Source organism: Callithrix jacchus, chromosome 16 (genome assembly GCF_049354715.1).
Source record: "Callithrix jacchus isolate 240 chromosome 16, calJac240_pri, whole genome shotgun sequence".
Taxonomy (NCBI): Eukaryota; Metazoa; Chordata; class Mammalia; order Primates; family Cebidae; genus Callithrix; species Callithrix jacchus.
The window spans coordinates 37,506,761-37,524,445 of record NC_133517.1 but is presented as its reverse complement, the minus strand read 5'-3'; the positions used below and the strand labels follow the sequence as shown (position 1 = coordinate 37,524,445).

At 38.2% G+C, this 17,685-nt stretch overlaps 1 protein-coding gene across 4 annotated transcripts in view; it reads right to left on the bottom strand.

The window, feature by feature from the left end:
• The window catches only part of LOC108588667 (uncharacterized), a 708,321-nt gene that overhangs the window by 578,375 nt on the left and 112,261 nt on the right, over nt 1-17,685 (bottom strand). The window contains exon 1 of one of the 4 annotated variants that reach the window (XR_013527909.1): nt 10,618-12,163. The exons of the other annotated variants lie outside the window; for them this stretch is intronic. The gene's annotated coding sequence lies outside the window, so the exon portion shown is untranslated. Of the gene's footprint in view, nt 1-10,617; nt 12,164-17,685 lie in introns of those variants that run through there. 4 annotated transcript variants of the gene reach the window in all.

Genomic DNA, 17,685 nt, shown 5'->3' with positions numbered 1-17,685 from the left:
GTATGCCTGAAATCAGGGCCTGAGAAATAGTCTGGCAGGCAACCGCTAGTGAATACTCCCCAAGACTGCCCAAGCAGCCAAGCACCCATATTCCAGAACTGAAAAACAGCCCCATGAGCCACCCTTGGCAGACATACCAAAGACCAGTTGAGCAGCCATGCTCCCACATATCAGGCCTAAGAGCAACCCCATGGTCCACTCCCCATGGCCCATGGGCCAGCCAAGCAGCTTGCACCTGCATCCTAAGCCTATAATATAATCCTATGCGCCACTCCCATAGAAACACCCCCGAGCCAGTGAAGCAGTTGTGTGCTCACAAACTTGGCCTGAGAAACATCCCTGTGGGTGACCCCCCAGCAAACATGCACCACTGCCAGCTGAGTGGCCATATGCTAGCATCCTGGGTCTAATAAGTAGCCTCATGGGCTATTGCTACCAGACATGACCCCAGGCCTGCCAAGCATAAACCCCAACCTGATAAACAGCCCAGAAATCCCTCCCCTGGAAAAGCCACAACTATCACCATAAACTCTCTCAGCCTAGGCCACTGAGAAATTCACAAATGTCACTAGTGTGAATTACAGCTGAAGAAACTACACAGACACTACGCCACTGTGTCCACCTCAAAGCAAGGTCAGAGTAACAGCCTTGTGGATCACTCTCAGAAAATGTACTCTCAGAGCAACTGAGCATTCATGTAGCTGTACCCCAGGCCTGAGAAACAACCCTATGGGATGCTTCTAGCAGGCACACCTACAAGCAGGCTGAGAAAACAAGTGTCCACGTTCCTGGCCAGAGGAAACCTAGCAAACCAGAACCCAAGTTGGCTGACCCACCACATGAACAGATGTGTGTGCCACCTGAAAAACTGGTTGAGCCTACCACTAGCAAAGCCACACCATAAACTCTCAGGCTAGGCCACTGAGAAATTCACAAATGTAGTGTGTACTACAGCTAATGAAATTACATGGATACTACATTACTATGTCCACCTTGAAGCAAGGCCAACATCCCAAGACCCATTCATATGAATATCCCTTCCCCTACAAAACCTACTCCATAAAACTGGAAGAGGCAACTATCTCATGAGATGCATGGAAATCAAGATAGGAACACATGAAACCTTAAAAAGGAAGGAAACATAACATCTACAAAGGAAAACAAAAATTATCCAGTAATAGATGTCAGTCATAATCAAACATATGAAATGCTGGTGAAAGAATTTGAAATAATAATCTTAAAACATAGTGAGATAAAAGTGAATACAATTCCATGAAACAGAAAAACAATTCATGCTTTAAATGAGAAATTCAAGAAAAAGAGATAGATTTCATAAAACAGAACAAAACAGAAGTCCTATAGCTGAAGATTTCAATAAATAAAACAGAAAACAAAATTAAAGGCCTCAACAACAGATTAGACCCAGCAGAAAAAATAATTTCTGAACTTGAAGACAAGCCTTTTGAAATAACACAAATAGATCAAAAAAAGAAAGAAATGGGACACTTTTAAGTTAATAAATGCTTGTATTATGGGCATTCCAGAAAGAGAAAAAAAGAAAAGGGTGAGAAAAATGTATTTGATGAAACCAAAGCAGAAAAATTCCCAAGATAAATGTCTTAATGAGAGAAAGATAAACATCCAGGTCCAGGAATCTCAAAATGCCAAATAGATTCAATTCTAACATGTTCTCTCCAAGGCCAGTTGTAGTCAAATTGTCCAAAGACAAAGAGAGAATCTTAAAGGCAGCAAGAGAAAAGCATCAAGTCACATATAAGGTACTCTTCATTAGACTAACGTCAGATTTCTCAGTGGAAATCCTACAGGCCAGGAGATACTGGGATAAAATATTCAAAGTCCTGAAGGAAAAAAAACTTTCAAGAATATTATGCCCAGCAAAATTATCCTTCATACACAAAAGTGAAATAATGTTTTCCAGATATGCAACAGCTGAGAGAATTTGTCACTACTAAACTGGCCCTACCAGACATGCTCTAGGGAACCCTAAACCTGGACACAAAAGGACAACATATACCATGATGAAAACACACAAAAGTATAGAAATCACTAGTAAAGCAAAAACACAAATGAGAAATACAAGGAATCAAACTTTATCACTACAGAAAAGCACCAAACCACAATCACAGACACTAAGAGAAAAGGAACAAAGATTATACAAAACAACCAGAAAACAGTTAACAAAATGATAAGAACAAAACTTCACAGAGCGATAATAATCTTAGATGAAAATAACCTGGATTCCCTCATATATAAATAAAATATACATACTGTCTGAATGAATTAAAAAAATTGGAGACACCACTACATACTCCCTACAAGAAACTTGCCTAACTTCTAAAGACAATCTGAAAGTGAAGGGTAGAAAAAGGTATTTTATGAAAATGAAAACCAGAAAAGAGCAGGAGTAGCTACATTTAGACAAAACAAACTTTGAGTCAAAAACTATTTTAAAAAGACAAAGAATGACATTATATAATAATAAAGTGACCAATTCAGCAAGAAAATATAACAACTGTAAATATATTATGCACCAAACACCAGTACAACCGGATATATGAAGCAAATACTATTAAATCTAAAAAGAGAAATCCCAAGACAATCATAGTTGGGGACTTCAACACTGCACTATCAGCATTGTACAGATTATCTAGATAGAAAATCTACAAAGAAATATCAGATTTAATCTGCATCATATACCAAATGGACATAACAGACATTTACAGAAAATTTCACCCAGTAGCTGCAGAATACACATACTTTTATCAGCACATAGAATTTTCTCCAAGAATGATCATGTGTTAAAACACCAAAGAAGTCTCAAAATATTTTTAAAAATCAAAATTCTATCAAGCATCTTATCTACCCATAATGAAATAAAATTAGACATCAATAACAAGAGGGCCATTCAAAACTATACAAATACATGAGAATTACACAGCACACTTCTGAATGATCAATAGGTGAAAGAGAAAATTAAGAAAATAAAACTTGGGAGGGGGACTCAAGATGGCGCTGTGAGAACAACCCAGGATTGGAGCCCGCGTTGAATTCGCAAACGGTGAGTCAGTGCTGCATTTCCAGACTGATCTTTGTTGCCCACAGAACGGGGAAACTCCCAAGTATAAAAAGACACGGGACGCCAGGCAGTAGGTCTGCCTGGCGAAGCCGGCAGCCGGGGCGGCGGTGGCCGCCCCTACCCAGCAATCCCCACAGGGCGCACTTGTCCGGGTGCCTTGTTGAACCGGCAACCTGAGACTTGAGAGGGCTGGACTTGAGACTGAACGAGACTTGCACAGTAGCCCAGCCCAGGGGATTGCAGGGACAGATCGCTTGGGATACCCAGTGGGACGAACAAAACCGCGATTTCAAACTATCCCGGGCAGACGGTCCGAGACGCTCTATGGGGGAGGGGCGTCCACCACTACGGAGGCAACCTGCCCCAACTGATATACATGCCCACTGCTGAGGCAGCCAGCCGTTGCCGAGGCAACCCGCCCCAACTGAGATACACGCCCACTGCTGATGCAGCCAGCCGTTGCCGAGGCAACCCGTCCCTACTGAGATACATGCCCACTGCTGCCTCAGCCTGCCCTTGCTGAGGCAACACGCTACAATGAAGAGACTCCGCCGCAGGGCGTGGCGGAGACCACAACAGAGCCGGCAGGAACAGCGCGAATCACACAACAGCAGGGCGGAGCCTCGGCAGCCAAACAGTGGCTAGTCTGCCTTTGAGTTGGGCAGGACACCTGATCGGACATCCAAAAATAAAGCCCAAACCCCTCAAAACAGAGCATTTGAGGAAAAAAAAAGGGTTGTTTAATGAGCTGTGTTGCAGCGGAATCAAACATAGCAGCCTAACAGCCCTGAATGAACAACAGAGTGCACAGCTCAGCAATTAAACCCCTATAAAGTACAAACTGTCTCCTCAAGCAGCTCCCTGACCCCTCTATATCCAAAAGACTGTCATTAGGCAGGCATCATCCTGGGACAAAGAGAGCAGAAAAAGAAACTGGTAGCATCCCTCGCTGTGCCACGGCTACTAGAGGTGCACCCCAGACAAGCAGGGTCTGGAGCGGAACTCAACAGTCGTACAGCGAAGGGGCTAGACTGGTAGAAGGAAAACCAAGCAACAGAAATACTTCATCATCAACATTCTGGGTGTCCACTCAGAGACCCAAACGAAAAGTCAGCAACTACGCAGACGACCAGCGGACAAATCCACAAAGATGGGAAGAAACCAGCGCAAAAAGGAGGAAAACACCCGAAACCAGAACACCTCGCCTCCTAGAAAGGACCAAAACTCCTCACCAGAAAGGGAACAAAGCTGGACAAAGAATGACTGTGACGAAATGACGGAATTAGACTTCAGAAGATGGATAATGAGAAACTTTTGTGAGCTAAAAGATCATGTATTAAATGAATGCAAAGAAACTAAGAACCTTGAAAAAAGATTTGAAAAAAGATTCGAGGAAATGATAACAAGAATGGATACCTTAGAGAGGAATATGAATGAATTAAAGGAGCTGAAAAACACAATACGAGAACTTCGCGAAGCAAACGCAAGTTTCAATAGCCGAATTGACCAAGCAGAAGAAAGAATATCTGAAGTCGAAGACCAACTCAATGAAATAAAACGAGAAACCAAGATCAGAGAAAAAAGCGCAAAAAGGAATGAACAAAGTCTCCAAGAAATGTGGGACTATGTGAAGAGACCTAACCTACGTTTGATAGGTGTACCAGAAGGGGACGAAGAGAATGAATCCCAGCTGGAAAATACTCTTCAGGACATCATCCAGGAAAATTTCCCCCACCTAGCAAGACAAGCCAACACTCAATTGCAGGAAATACAGAGAACACCACAAAGATATTCCGCAAGAAGAGCAACCCCAAGGCACATAATCGTCAGATTCAACAGGGTTGAAATAAAGGAGAGAATACTAAGGGCAGCCAGAGAGAAAGGTCGGGTCACCCACAAAGGGAAGCCCATCAGACTCACAGCAGATCTCTCGGCAGAAACACTACAAGCCAGAAGAGAGTGGGGGCCAATATTCAACATTCTTAAAGAAAAGAACTTTCAACCCAGAATTTCATATCCAGCCAAACTGAGCTTCAGAAGTGAAGGAAAAATAAAATACTTTGCGAACAAGCAAGTACTCAGAGATTTTGTCACCACCAGGCCTGCTTTACAAGAGCTCCTAAAAGAGGCACTACACATAGAAAGGATCAATCAGTACCAGCCATTCCAAAATCACACTGAATGCTAAAGAGCTTCAACATAATGAAGAATCTACAAAAACTAACAGGCAAAACAGCCACTTAGCATCAAAATGGCAGTATCAAATTCACACATAACAATATTAACCCTAAATGTAAATGGACTAAATGCACCAATCAAAAGACACAGACTGGCAAATTGGATAAAAATCCAAAACCCATCAGTGTGCTGTATCCAGGAAACCCATCTCACATGCAAGGATACACAAAGGCTCAAAATAAAGGGATGGAGGAAGATTTACCAAGCTAATGGAAAGCAAAAAAAAAGCAGGAGTTGCAATTCTCATCTCTGATAAAATAGACTTTAAAGCAACAAAGATCAAAAGAGACAAAGAAGGCCATTACATAATGGTAAAAGGATCGATACAACAAGAAGAGCTAACGATCCTAAACATATATGGACCCAACACAGGAGCACCCAGATACATAAGGCAAGTTCTTAATGACTTACAGAAGGACTTAGACTCCCACACAATAATAGTGGGAGACTTTAACACTCCACTGTCAATACTAGACAGATCAACCAGACAGAAAATCAACAAGGATACCCAGGGCTTGAACTCAGACCTGGAGCAAGCAAACCTGGTGGACATTTACAGAACTCTCCACCCCAAATCCACAGAATACACATTCTTCTCAGCACCACATCACACCTACTCTAAAATTGACCACATAATTGGAAGTAAAGCACTGCTCAACAAATGCAAAACAACTGACATCATAACAAACAGCCTCTCAGACCATAGTGCAATCAAGTTAGAACTCAGAATTCAGAAACCGACCCAGAACCGCACAGCTTCATGGAAACTGAACAACTGGCTCTTGAATGTTGACTGGGTAAACAACGAAATGAAGGCAGAAATAAAGAAGTTCTTCGAAACCAATGAGAACGAAGACACAACGTGCCAGAACCTCTGGGACACATTTAAAGCAGTCTCTAGAGGAAAGTATATAGCAATAAGTGCCCATATGAGGAGAATGGAGAGATCCAAAATTGACACCCTATCGTCAAAATTGAAAGAGCTAGAGGAGCAAGATCAAAAAAACTCAAAACCCAGCAGAAGACAAGAAATTACTAAGATCAGAGCTGAGCTGAAGGAGATTGAGACACGAAAAACCCTTCAAAAAATCAATAAATCCAAGAGCTGGTTTTTTGAAAAGATCAACAAAATAGACAGACCACTAGCCAGATTGATTAAAAATAAAAGAGAGAACAACCAAATAGATGCAATAAAAAATGATAAAGGGGAAATCACCACAGATTCCACAGAAATTGAAACCATCATCAGAGAATATTACAAACAACTCTATGCACATAAACTAGTAAACCTGGAAGAAATGGATAAATTCCTGGACTCCTGTGTCCTCCCAAGCCTAAACCAGGAGGAAGCTGAAACTATGAATAGACCAATAACAAGGTCTGAAGTTGAGGCAGCAATTAAGAGCCTACCTCACAAAAAAAGCCCAGGTCCAGATGGGTTCACAGCCGAATTCTACCAGACACACAAGGAGGAGCTGGTACCATTCCTTCTAAAACTATTTCAAACAATCCAAAAAGAGGGAATCCTTCCCAAATCATTTTATGAGACCAACATCATCCTGATACCAAAACCCGGCAGAGACCCAATGAGAAAAGAAAACTTCAGGCCAATATCCATGATGAACATAGATGTAAAAATCTTCAATAAAATATTGGCAAGCCGATTGCAACAGCAAATCAAAAAACTTATTCATCATGATCAAGTAGGATTCATCCCAGGGATGCAAGGCTGGTTCAACATACGCAAGTCTATCAACGTAATTCACCACATAAACAGAACCAAAAACAAAAACCACATGATTATCTCAATTGACGCAGAGAAGGCATTTGACAAAATTCAACAGCCCTTTATGCTAAAAACCCTCAATAAACTCGGTATCGATGGAACGTATCTCAAAGTAATAAAAGCTATTTATGACAAACCAACAGCCAATATCATACTGAATGGGCAAAAACTGGAAGCATTCCCTTTGAAATCCGGCACTAGACAAGGATGCCCTCTCTCACCACTCCTATTCAATATAGTACTGGAAGTTCTAGCCAGAGCAATCAGGCAAGAAAAAGAAATAAAGGGTATTCAAATAGGAAAGGTGGAAGCCAAATTGTCTCTATTTGCAGACGACATGATAGTATACCTAGAAGACCCCATCGCCTCAGCCCAAAAACTCCTGAAACTGATAAACAACTTCAGCGAAGTCTCAGGATATAAAATCAATGTGCAAAAATCACAAGCATTCGTCTACACCAATAACAGACTTAAAGAAAGCCAAATCAAGAGCGAACTGCCATTCGCAATTGCTACAAAAAGAATAAAATACCTTGGAATACAACTCACAAGGAACGTAAGGGACCTCTTCAAGGAGAACTACAAACCACTGCTCAACGAAATCAGAGAGGACACAAACAGATGGAGAAACATTCCATGTTCATGGTTACGAAGAATTAATATCGTGAAAATGGCTATACTGCCCAAAGTAATTTACAGAATCAATGCTATCCCCATCAAGCTACCATTGACTTTCTTCACAGAACTGGAAAAAACCACCATGAACTTCATATGGAACCAAAAGAGAGCCCGCATAGCCAAGTCAATTCTAAGCAAAAAGAACACAGCGGGGGGCATCACACTACCGGATTTCAAACTATACTACAAGGCTACAGTAATCAAAACAGCATGGTACTGGTACCAAAACAGAGATATAGACCAATGGAACAAAACAGAGGCACCGGAGGCAACACAACATACATACAACTATACAATCTTTGATAAACCTGACAAAAACAAGCAATGGGGCAAGGATTCCATGTTTAACAAATGGTGTTGGGAAAACTGGCTAGCCATGTGCAGAAAGCAGAAACTGGACCCCTTCCTGACACCTTACACTAAAATTAACTCCAGATGGATTAAAGACTTAAACATAAGACCTGGCACCATAAAAACCCTAGAAGGAAATCTAGGCAAAACTATCCAGGACATAGGAGTAGGCAAGGACTTCATGAACAAAACACCAAGAGCATTGGCAACAAAAGCCAAAATAGACAAATGGGACCTAATGAAACTCCACAGCTTCTGCACGGCAAAAGAAACAGTCACTAGAGTGGATCGGCAACCAACAGAATGGGAAAAAATTTTCGCAGTCTACCCATCTGACAAAGGGCTGATATCCAGAATTTACAAACAACTCAAGCAGATTTACAGGAAAAAAACAAACAAGCCCATTCAAAAGTGGGCAAAGGATATGAACAGATACTTTACGAAAGAAGACATATATGAGGCCAACAATCATATGAAAAAACGCTCATCGTCACTGGTCATCAGAGAGATGCAAATCAAAACCACATTGAGATACCATCTCACGCCAGTTAGAATGGCGATCATTAAAAAATCTGGAGACAACAGATGCTGGAGAGGATGTGGAGAAAAAGGAACACTTTTACACTGTTGGTGGGAGTGTAAATTAGTTCAACCATTGTGGAAGACAGTGTGGCGATTCCTCAAGGCCTTAGAAATAGAAATTCCATTTGACCCAGCAATCCCATTACTGGGTATATATCCAAAAGACTATAAATCGTTCTACTATAAGGACACATGTACACGAATGTTCATTGCAGCACTGTTTACAATAGCAAAGACCTGGAATCAACCCAAATGCCCATTGATAATAGACTGGATTGGAAAAATGTGGCACATATACACCATGGAATATTATGCAGCAATCAGAAATGATGAGTTCGTGTCGTTTGTAGGGACATGGATGAATCTGGAAAACATCATCCTCAGCAAACTGACACAAGAACAGAAAATGAAACACCGCATATTCTCACTCATAGGTGGGTGATGATAAATGAGAACACATGGACACAGAAAGGGGAGTACTAAACACTGGGGTCTATTGGGGGGAAAAGGGGAGGGCCAGTGGGAGGGGGAGGTGGGGAGGGATAGCCTGGGGAGAAATGCCAAATGTGGGTGAAGGGGAGAAGAAAAGCAAAGCACACTGCCATGTGTGTACCTACGCAACTGTCTTGCATGCTCTGCTCATGTACCCCAAAACCTATAATCCAATAAAAAATTTAAAAAAAAAAAAAAGAAAATAAAACTTAAATTCCTCAAAGCAGTGAAAATAGGGACACAAAATAACAAAACCAATGGGATATAGCAAACAAAGTATTAAGAAGCAAGTTTATGGCAATAAATGAATACATTAAATAAACAATTAAATATTATACTTCAAATAACTGGAAAAGCAAGAACGACCAAGCCCAAAACTAATATAAGGAAATACAATGAAAGAAGAAATAAACAAAATTGAGGCTAAAAATAAAATACAAAAGATCAATAAAGCTAAACGTTTGCTTTTTGAAAAGGTAAACAAAATAAACAAGTCATTAGCTTTACTAAGAAAAAAAAATCCAAATAATACAATCAGAAATGAAAATGAAGACATAACAATGGATACTACAAAAATACAAAAGATCATAAGAGAATACTGTGAATAATGATATGCCAATAAATTTGAAAATATAAAGGAAATGGATACTTTTCTGGATACTTAAAACCTACCAAGATTGAACCGAGAAGAAACAGACCACTTGAACAGACCAATAACAACTAATGAGATGGAATCAGTTATAAAAGTTCTCTCATCAAATAGAAGTCCAGGACTGCAAAATTACTGTGATATCAAAACCAAAGACATTACAAAAAATAATAACAATAAACCATATGTGCAATGAAAAATGTTTATATTTCCCCAATATTCATATGTTGAAATACTACCCCTTAATGTGATACTATTAGAAGGTGTAACTTTGGAAGGAAATTAGGTCATGAGGGTGGAGCTCTTATGAATGTGACGAATTCCTTATAAAAAGAACCCCATAGAGCTTTCTTGCCCTCTTTCTACCAGGAGAAGATACACAGGAAGTTGGAAGTCTACAACCCAAAAGAGGGCACTCAGCAATACTAGACCATTTTGGTGTCCCTCTCAGAACTTATCAACAACAGTTGATAAGTTTATGGTATTTTGTTATAACAGCCTTTTTTAAATTGCATTTTAGGTTTGGGGGTACATGTGAAGAACATGCAAGATTGTTGCATAGGTACACACATGGCAATGTGATTTGCTGCCTTCCTCCCCATCACCTATATCTGACATTTCTCCCCATGCTATCTCTCCCCAACTCTCCACCCCCTGCTGTCCCTCCCCTATTTCCCCCCAACAGACCCCACTGTGTGATGCTCCCCTCCCTGTGTCCACGTGTTCTCATTGTTCAACACCCACCTATGAGTGAGAATATGCAGTGTTGATTTTCTGTTCTTGTGTCAGTTTGCTGAGAATGATGGTTTCCAGGTTCATCCATGTCCCTATAAGGGACACAAACTCATCATTTTTGATGGCTACATAATATTCCATGGTGTATATGTGCCACATTTTCCCTGTCCAGTCTATTATCGATGGGCATTTGGGTTGGTTCCAGGTCTTTGCTATTGAAAACAGTGCTGCAATATAAAAGCCTTATAAATTGACTAAGAATATATGCCAATATCCGTCATGAATTTAAATGCAAAACCTTTAGCAAATTAAATCCAACAATGTATAAAAATGATAATACATCATGACAAAGTAAGATTTCATGTTTAACTTAATCAAATCACTATATCAACAAGCCCAAAAAGAAGTACATATGATCATCTAACTAAACATGGAAAAAGCATTTGACTATTCCAAAATCAATCCCAAAATAATTCTCAGCAAACTAGGCATAGAAGGGAACTTCTTGATTTGATAAAGAACATTTACAAAAACCTAAAGCTAACATCATATTTTGCGGTGAAAGATTAAATAGGATAGTTTCCTCCTAAGACCTAAAAAAAGAATGTTCACTCTCATCACTTCTAACATTTTACAGAAAGATCCAACCATTGCTATAATATAAGAAAAGGAAATAGAAGTTGTCCGAATTGGGAAAAAGTAAAACTGTCTGTCTTCACAGATGACATTATCATTTATTTAGAAAATCAGATGGAATCTACCCTTAATTAAGGCACCAAACCCAATAAGTGCGTTTAGCAACATTGCTAGGTACAAGATCAATATACAGGCCAAGTGTGTTGGCTCACACCTGTAATCTCAGTGACAAGAGATCACTTGAGACCGGGAGTTTGAGACCAGCCTGGGCAAACTTGTAAGATCTCATCTCTACCACAAATTTAAAAATTAGCCTGGCATGGTGATGCACACCATTAGTCCCAGCTACTTGGGAGGCCTAGATGGGAGAACGGCTTGAGCCCAGGAGGCCAAGGCTGCAGTGAGCTATGATTGCACTACTACAGACAACCTACAGAATGTAAGAAAATATTTGCACTCAGCCTAGGCAACAGAGTGAGACCCTGTCTCTAAAAACAAATTAAAATAAAATAAAAGATTTTTTTAAAATAAAGAAAGAAGAGAAAATCCAGGACTGAATAGTTCACTGCTGAATTCTACCAAACCTTTAAAAAAGAATTAACACCAATTCTTCCCAAACTATTTAATAAAATTAAAGCACAGGGAATTCTTTCTAACTCATGATACAGGAAAGCATAACATGAATACTAAAGGCAGAAAACAACACACACACACACAAAAAAACCTAGCTTTAGGTTTTTGTAAAAGAAAGAAGGCCAATATATCTGATGAATAAAACACAAAATCCTCAATAAAATATGAGCAAACAAAATCCAACAGCACATCAAAAAGATAGTACACCATGATCAAGTGGAATTTATGCCAGAAATACAAGGATGCTTCAACAAATGCAAACAAAACAATAAATATTATATAGCACATCAATAGAGTAAAGAACAAAATCCATATAATTTTCTGAATAGATGCCCAAAAAGCATTTGATAAAATTCAGCATCCCTTCATGATAAAAACTCTCAACAAATTAAGTATAGAAAGAAAAACGTACCTCAATATAATAAAGGCCACATATGACAAAACCACAGCTAACACCTTACTGAACAGGGAAAAGCTAAGAGCTTTTCCTCTAATAACTGTAAAAAGACAAAGATGCCTACTTTTAGCATGCTTATTCAACATAGTCCTGGAAATACTACTCAGAGCAAATAGACCAAAGAAAGAAAGTGCATCCAATTTGGAAAAAAAGAAGTTAATTTTACTTGGTTTACAGATAACATAATTTTACATATAGAAAAACCTAAAGACTCCACCAAAAACATTTTGGAGCTGATAAAACAATTCAGTAAAGTTGCAGGATAAAAAATCAATATAAAAGATCAGTAATGTTTCTTTACATGACTAATAAACTAGCTAAAATAAAATCAAGAAGGCAATCCATTTATAATAGCTGCAGTAAAATCTAAAAATAAATTTAACAAAAAAGATAAAGATCTTTCCAATGAAAATTACAAAACATTGATGAAAGAAATTGAAGGGGATACAAATAAATGTAAAAACATTCCTTGCTCATGGATTAGAAGAATTTATATTGTTAAAATGCCATACTGCCAAAAGTAATCTATAAATCCAGTGTAATCTGGATCCAAATACCAGTGATGTTCTTCACAGAAATAGAAACAGCAGTCCTAAAATTTGTATAAAACCAAAAATGACCCCAAGTAGCCAAAGCAATCCTGAGCAAAATGAACAAATCTAGATGAATCACACTAGCAGACTTCAAAATATACTCAAAGCTACAGTAAGCAAAATAGCATGGTGCTGGACTAAAAATAGATACATGGACAAACAGAATAGAATAGATAACCCAGAATTAACCCATGTGTCTAAAAACAAGTGATTTTTAAGAAATATGCCAAGAAGACTCACTGGGGAAAGGGTACTCTTCAAAAAATGGTACTGGGAAAACTGGATATTTATAGGCAGGGGAATGAAACTAGACCCCTATCTCCCACTATATACAAAACTCAACTCTAACTGGATCAAAGACATAAATCTAAGACCCCAAAATATAAAACTATTAGAAGAAAGCAGAGAAAATGTTTCAGTACATTAGCCTGGGGGGAAATAATTAAAATAAGACCTCAAAAGCATATGCAACAAAACAAATAAACAACGGAATTTATATCAAATTGAAAGTTTCCATACAGCAAAGGAACCAACCAACAAAATGAAAAGACAACCTACAGAATGTAAGAAAATATTTGCAAACTATTCCTTTGACAGGTGATTAATATCTAGAATACATAAGGAACTCAAACATCCCATCAACAAAAAAATTTACATTTTTTAAATGTTAAAAAAAATCCAATTTAAAAATTGCCAAATGATCTGAAGAGCCATTTCTCAAAAGAAACATACAAATGGCCAATAAATACATTAAAAATCTACTCAATGTCTCTAATCATCAGGGAATTGAAAATCAAAACTACAATACACTATCATTTCACCACAGTTATGATGGCAATTATCAAAAAGACAAAAAAATAACAAATGCTGGTGAGAATGTGGAGAAAGGAGAACTCATACATTGTTGGTGGGAATGCAAAATAGTAGAGCCACTATGGAGAACAGTATGGAGGTTTTTCTAAAAATTAAAACTATGATTCAGCAATCCCACTACTGGGCATATATTGAAAAGAAAGGAAATCAGCATATCGAAAAGACACCTGCACCCTCATGTTTATTGAAGTACTATTCACAATAGCTAAGCTATGGAATCAACCTTGATGCCCAATAATAGATAAATGGATAAAGAAAATATGGTATATATACATATTGGAGTAAAATTCTGCCATTAAAAAAAATAAAATTCTGTTCATGGCAAAATGGATAGAGCTGGAGGACATTATGTTAAGTAAAATAAGCCAGGAAGAGTTAGACTCCTCATGTTCTCATCATATGTGGATGCTAAAAAATGTTGATTCAACAGAAGTAAAAAGTAAAATAGAAAATACTAGAGGCTAAGAAGGGAAGGATGGAGGGGCTACAGGGGGGTATTTGCTAAAGAATACAAAACTAGGAAGATAAAGAGAGGTAGGTTATTGAGTATAACCATACAGTTAAATAAAATATATAATCTCTCACTGGAAATCAGAGTACACAGTGATTATAGTTAAAAACAATGTATTTTATATTTCACAGTAGCTAAGAAAGATATTTTATTCTCAACACATAGAAATGACAAATACTCAAAGTGATATTGATCATTATACATTTTGTGCATGTAGCAAAATATCATCTATACCCATAAATGTGTCAAATATTATGTATCAATGTAAATTTTTAAATGAATATAAAATTACATGTAGATAGGAGCGATAAATTCTAGTGTTCTATACCACTGTCAGATGATTATAGTTAACAATAAATATAGTTAGAAAAATCTAGAAGGATGATACTGAATGGTCACAACACAGAGAAATAATAAATGTTTGAGATGATGGATATGCTAATTTTTCTAATCTAATCACTATATGTTATATGTATTAAAATATCACTGTGTAACCCATGAATATGAATATATATTTATCAACTTAAAAATTAAATAGTTATTTTTTAAATGTGAAGGCTAACGATATTGGGTGCACCGAGTAATAGCACATCCTGTCACCAAAAGGTGACTTCACATGACTTCCTGACTTGGTAGCCTGATGAAGCAAAATACTAGGTAGCAAATTTTGCAGACTGCTCTCTGGATACAAGATATTCCATTCATTATGGGCTCAGCAAGCATTAGTTATTTTCTCTCCTTTAAGTCATGTGCTTTTATGACTCCCAGCTAGTAATAGGAAACTGTATTTTCAATCCCTAACATCATGTTCTCTCTTTTCTCTCCAGGCCACTGCACATGTTTATCCCACTGTCTAGAATATTTGTCCCTCCCTTTTATTCCTGTTTTCCTTCCAAATTACATGGCTACATCAACTTACATGTTAGGTCTCAGCTTAAGTACATTTCCTCCAGAAGGCCTTTCTGAATTCCTGGACAAAATTAAAGGCCTCTGTCCCATATGTTCCAATAGATTCCTCTACTTCCCCTTTCATAATATTACTTCTCTTCTAATTAGCTGTTTAATCCTGTGACTTTACCCTTTACATTGAAAACCCCATCAAATTCACTATTGACATTTAGCACCTGGGTTATTTCTGGACATGTGACTTTAACGTATTGACTCATAAAATCTGTTTGTTCTCATTTGTTCACTGGAGATAATACACACCATTTAGTATAAGATTATTTTAGTAACAGTGCTATGAGAAACAAGAAGCTGCATACAATAGCATATACATATATTTATATGCATAGGTGCTACAAGAACGGCAACCTGAATAGTTCTTTTCTTTGATAGGTGATATGGGGTGACCCCTGACAAAACTGTAACATCTAAACAACCCATTCCCACTCCCCAGCCCCTCCTTTTATCATTCATTATCCCCAAACCAGTGATGACTCATATCCTCATCTTAGTCTTCAACTAACCATTTCCCTTTTGTTCAATGTCTATCCCTCAAAAAATCTGATACAACCATTTCCATGCTTTAAAAAAAATGAAATAGTGTTCATATAGTACTAGCTCATTTGGTCACCTATATATGTACCAATATAACCAGATTTTCAACATATAGATTTAAAAAATAATTTCTTAAGAAAATTGACTCTCTGTCACAAACCTATGTAAGATCAACATCTAGCTCATGATGATAAAACTTTGTGATGACAACTACTTTAGGCTCTATATGTACTAGTGTACTTTGATTAAGTGCTTGTGGAGCTGTAAGAAGAGGGCCACTGTCCTCCAGACTCCAGATGAGAGATCCACTGACAGCTTGTACAGTGCACCTGGAAAAGCTACAGACATTCAGTGCCAGCCCATGAGAGCAGCCAGAAGGGGGACCATATCCTGAAAAGCCACAGGGGTGGAGCTTCCTGTGGCTTCCCACAGGGGTGGGCCATGGGAGCCCACTTTTAGCATCAGCATGACCTGGATGTAGAGACAGAGTTAAAGAAAATCAATTCAGAACTCTAAGGCTTAATGACTGCCTTATTGGATTTTGTACTTGCATGGAAGTACAAACATGGTGTTTACATGTATGGTTTTTAACAGGCCATAGGTGGTTTATCTCTGTTAAACACCACACATGGATTATATCATTTAATTGCCTACATCAACTCTATGAGGTACATATTCTTGCTCTCCTCATTTTAAAGATTAGAAAATTGAGCTCCAGAAGGAATAAGAAACTTGGCTAAGATCACCCTATTAGTAGAATGAAGATCTGGGACTCAAATCAAGACAGTCTGACTGCATAGCTCATCTGTAACCTAGTGCTTCTCAATAATAAGAAAGTCAAACTTTTACAACTACCACCTAACCAAATAAGTTTTATCAATTTTGCAATGAATTTTACCTCTGGGAGTTGGATGTCTTATGAAAATACAAATTTTGGATTTTCACCAAATATTTTTCTATAAGAAAATGTTTCAGCCACAAACTTTCATGACATGAGTTGGTGGCACTTTGTCTAGAGCTGCAACTTTCTCTTCTGTCTGAATTTATTAATATAAACATGATGTTGCAGGCACTTAAAATGGAATCATTACTTCATTCCTTATTTTTTCAAAAGTTTTACAGATGGTTTTTATTTAAGAGAGTACACTTAAATAAAGAGAGTACTGCAGCAACATTAACTGGACTGTGAACATCTGAAAATGTTTTGTGAGTAATTTTAACCAACTGAAGATTTTCCATATTTTTTAACAGATGTAGTGAATAGTAAATTTAACCTGCACATCATGCCAAATATTTATTGCATTATGGAGTAGAATTAACAGATTTGCATACTAATGTTAAACTATGAGTTATATGAATAATGGATTAATCTTAATTATTCAGGCACGATTTATGTCTGATGACCATTTTGTTTGCCTTATACAGTGCCATGAATGCCCTTAGCAGTCAGGTGAGGTCACCCCCAGGAAGAGGGGTTCTATATAGAGAAGATATCCAGTGGGACTCTTCAGAAATCTCCAACCACATGCCCTGTGAGAATGCCAGCATTCAGAAGCCGGCCACACAGAAGCCCTCCATGGCCAACAGGTGTCAGTTAGAGAACCAAAGCCTTCCCTACAGGAAATCAAACATAGAGAGGGACAAAGATCACAAGCAATTAGGAAAGGGGCATTTGTCCTTCTTCCCTTCTTATCTTCGACATCAGACAATTTAGGTCTTAAAAAGAGAAGAGGAAAAAGTATCCCAGAATGATACTCTTCACACCCTACACCACACACACACACACACACACACACACACACACACACACACACCCTTTTTACCTGGTGTATTAGTCCATTCTCACACTGCTATGAAGATATACCCAAGACTGG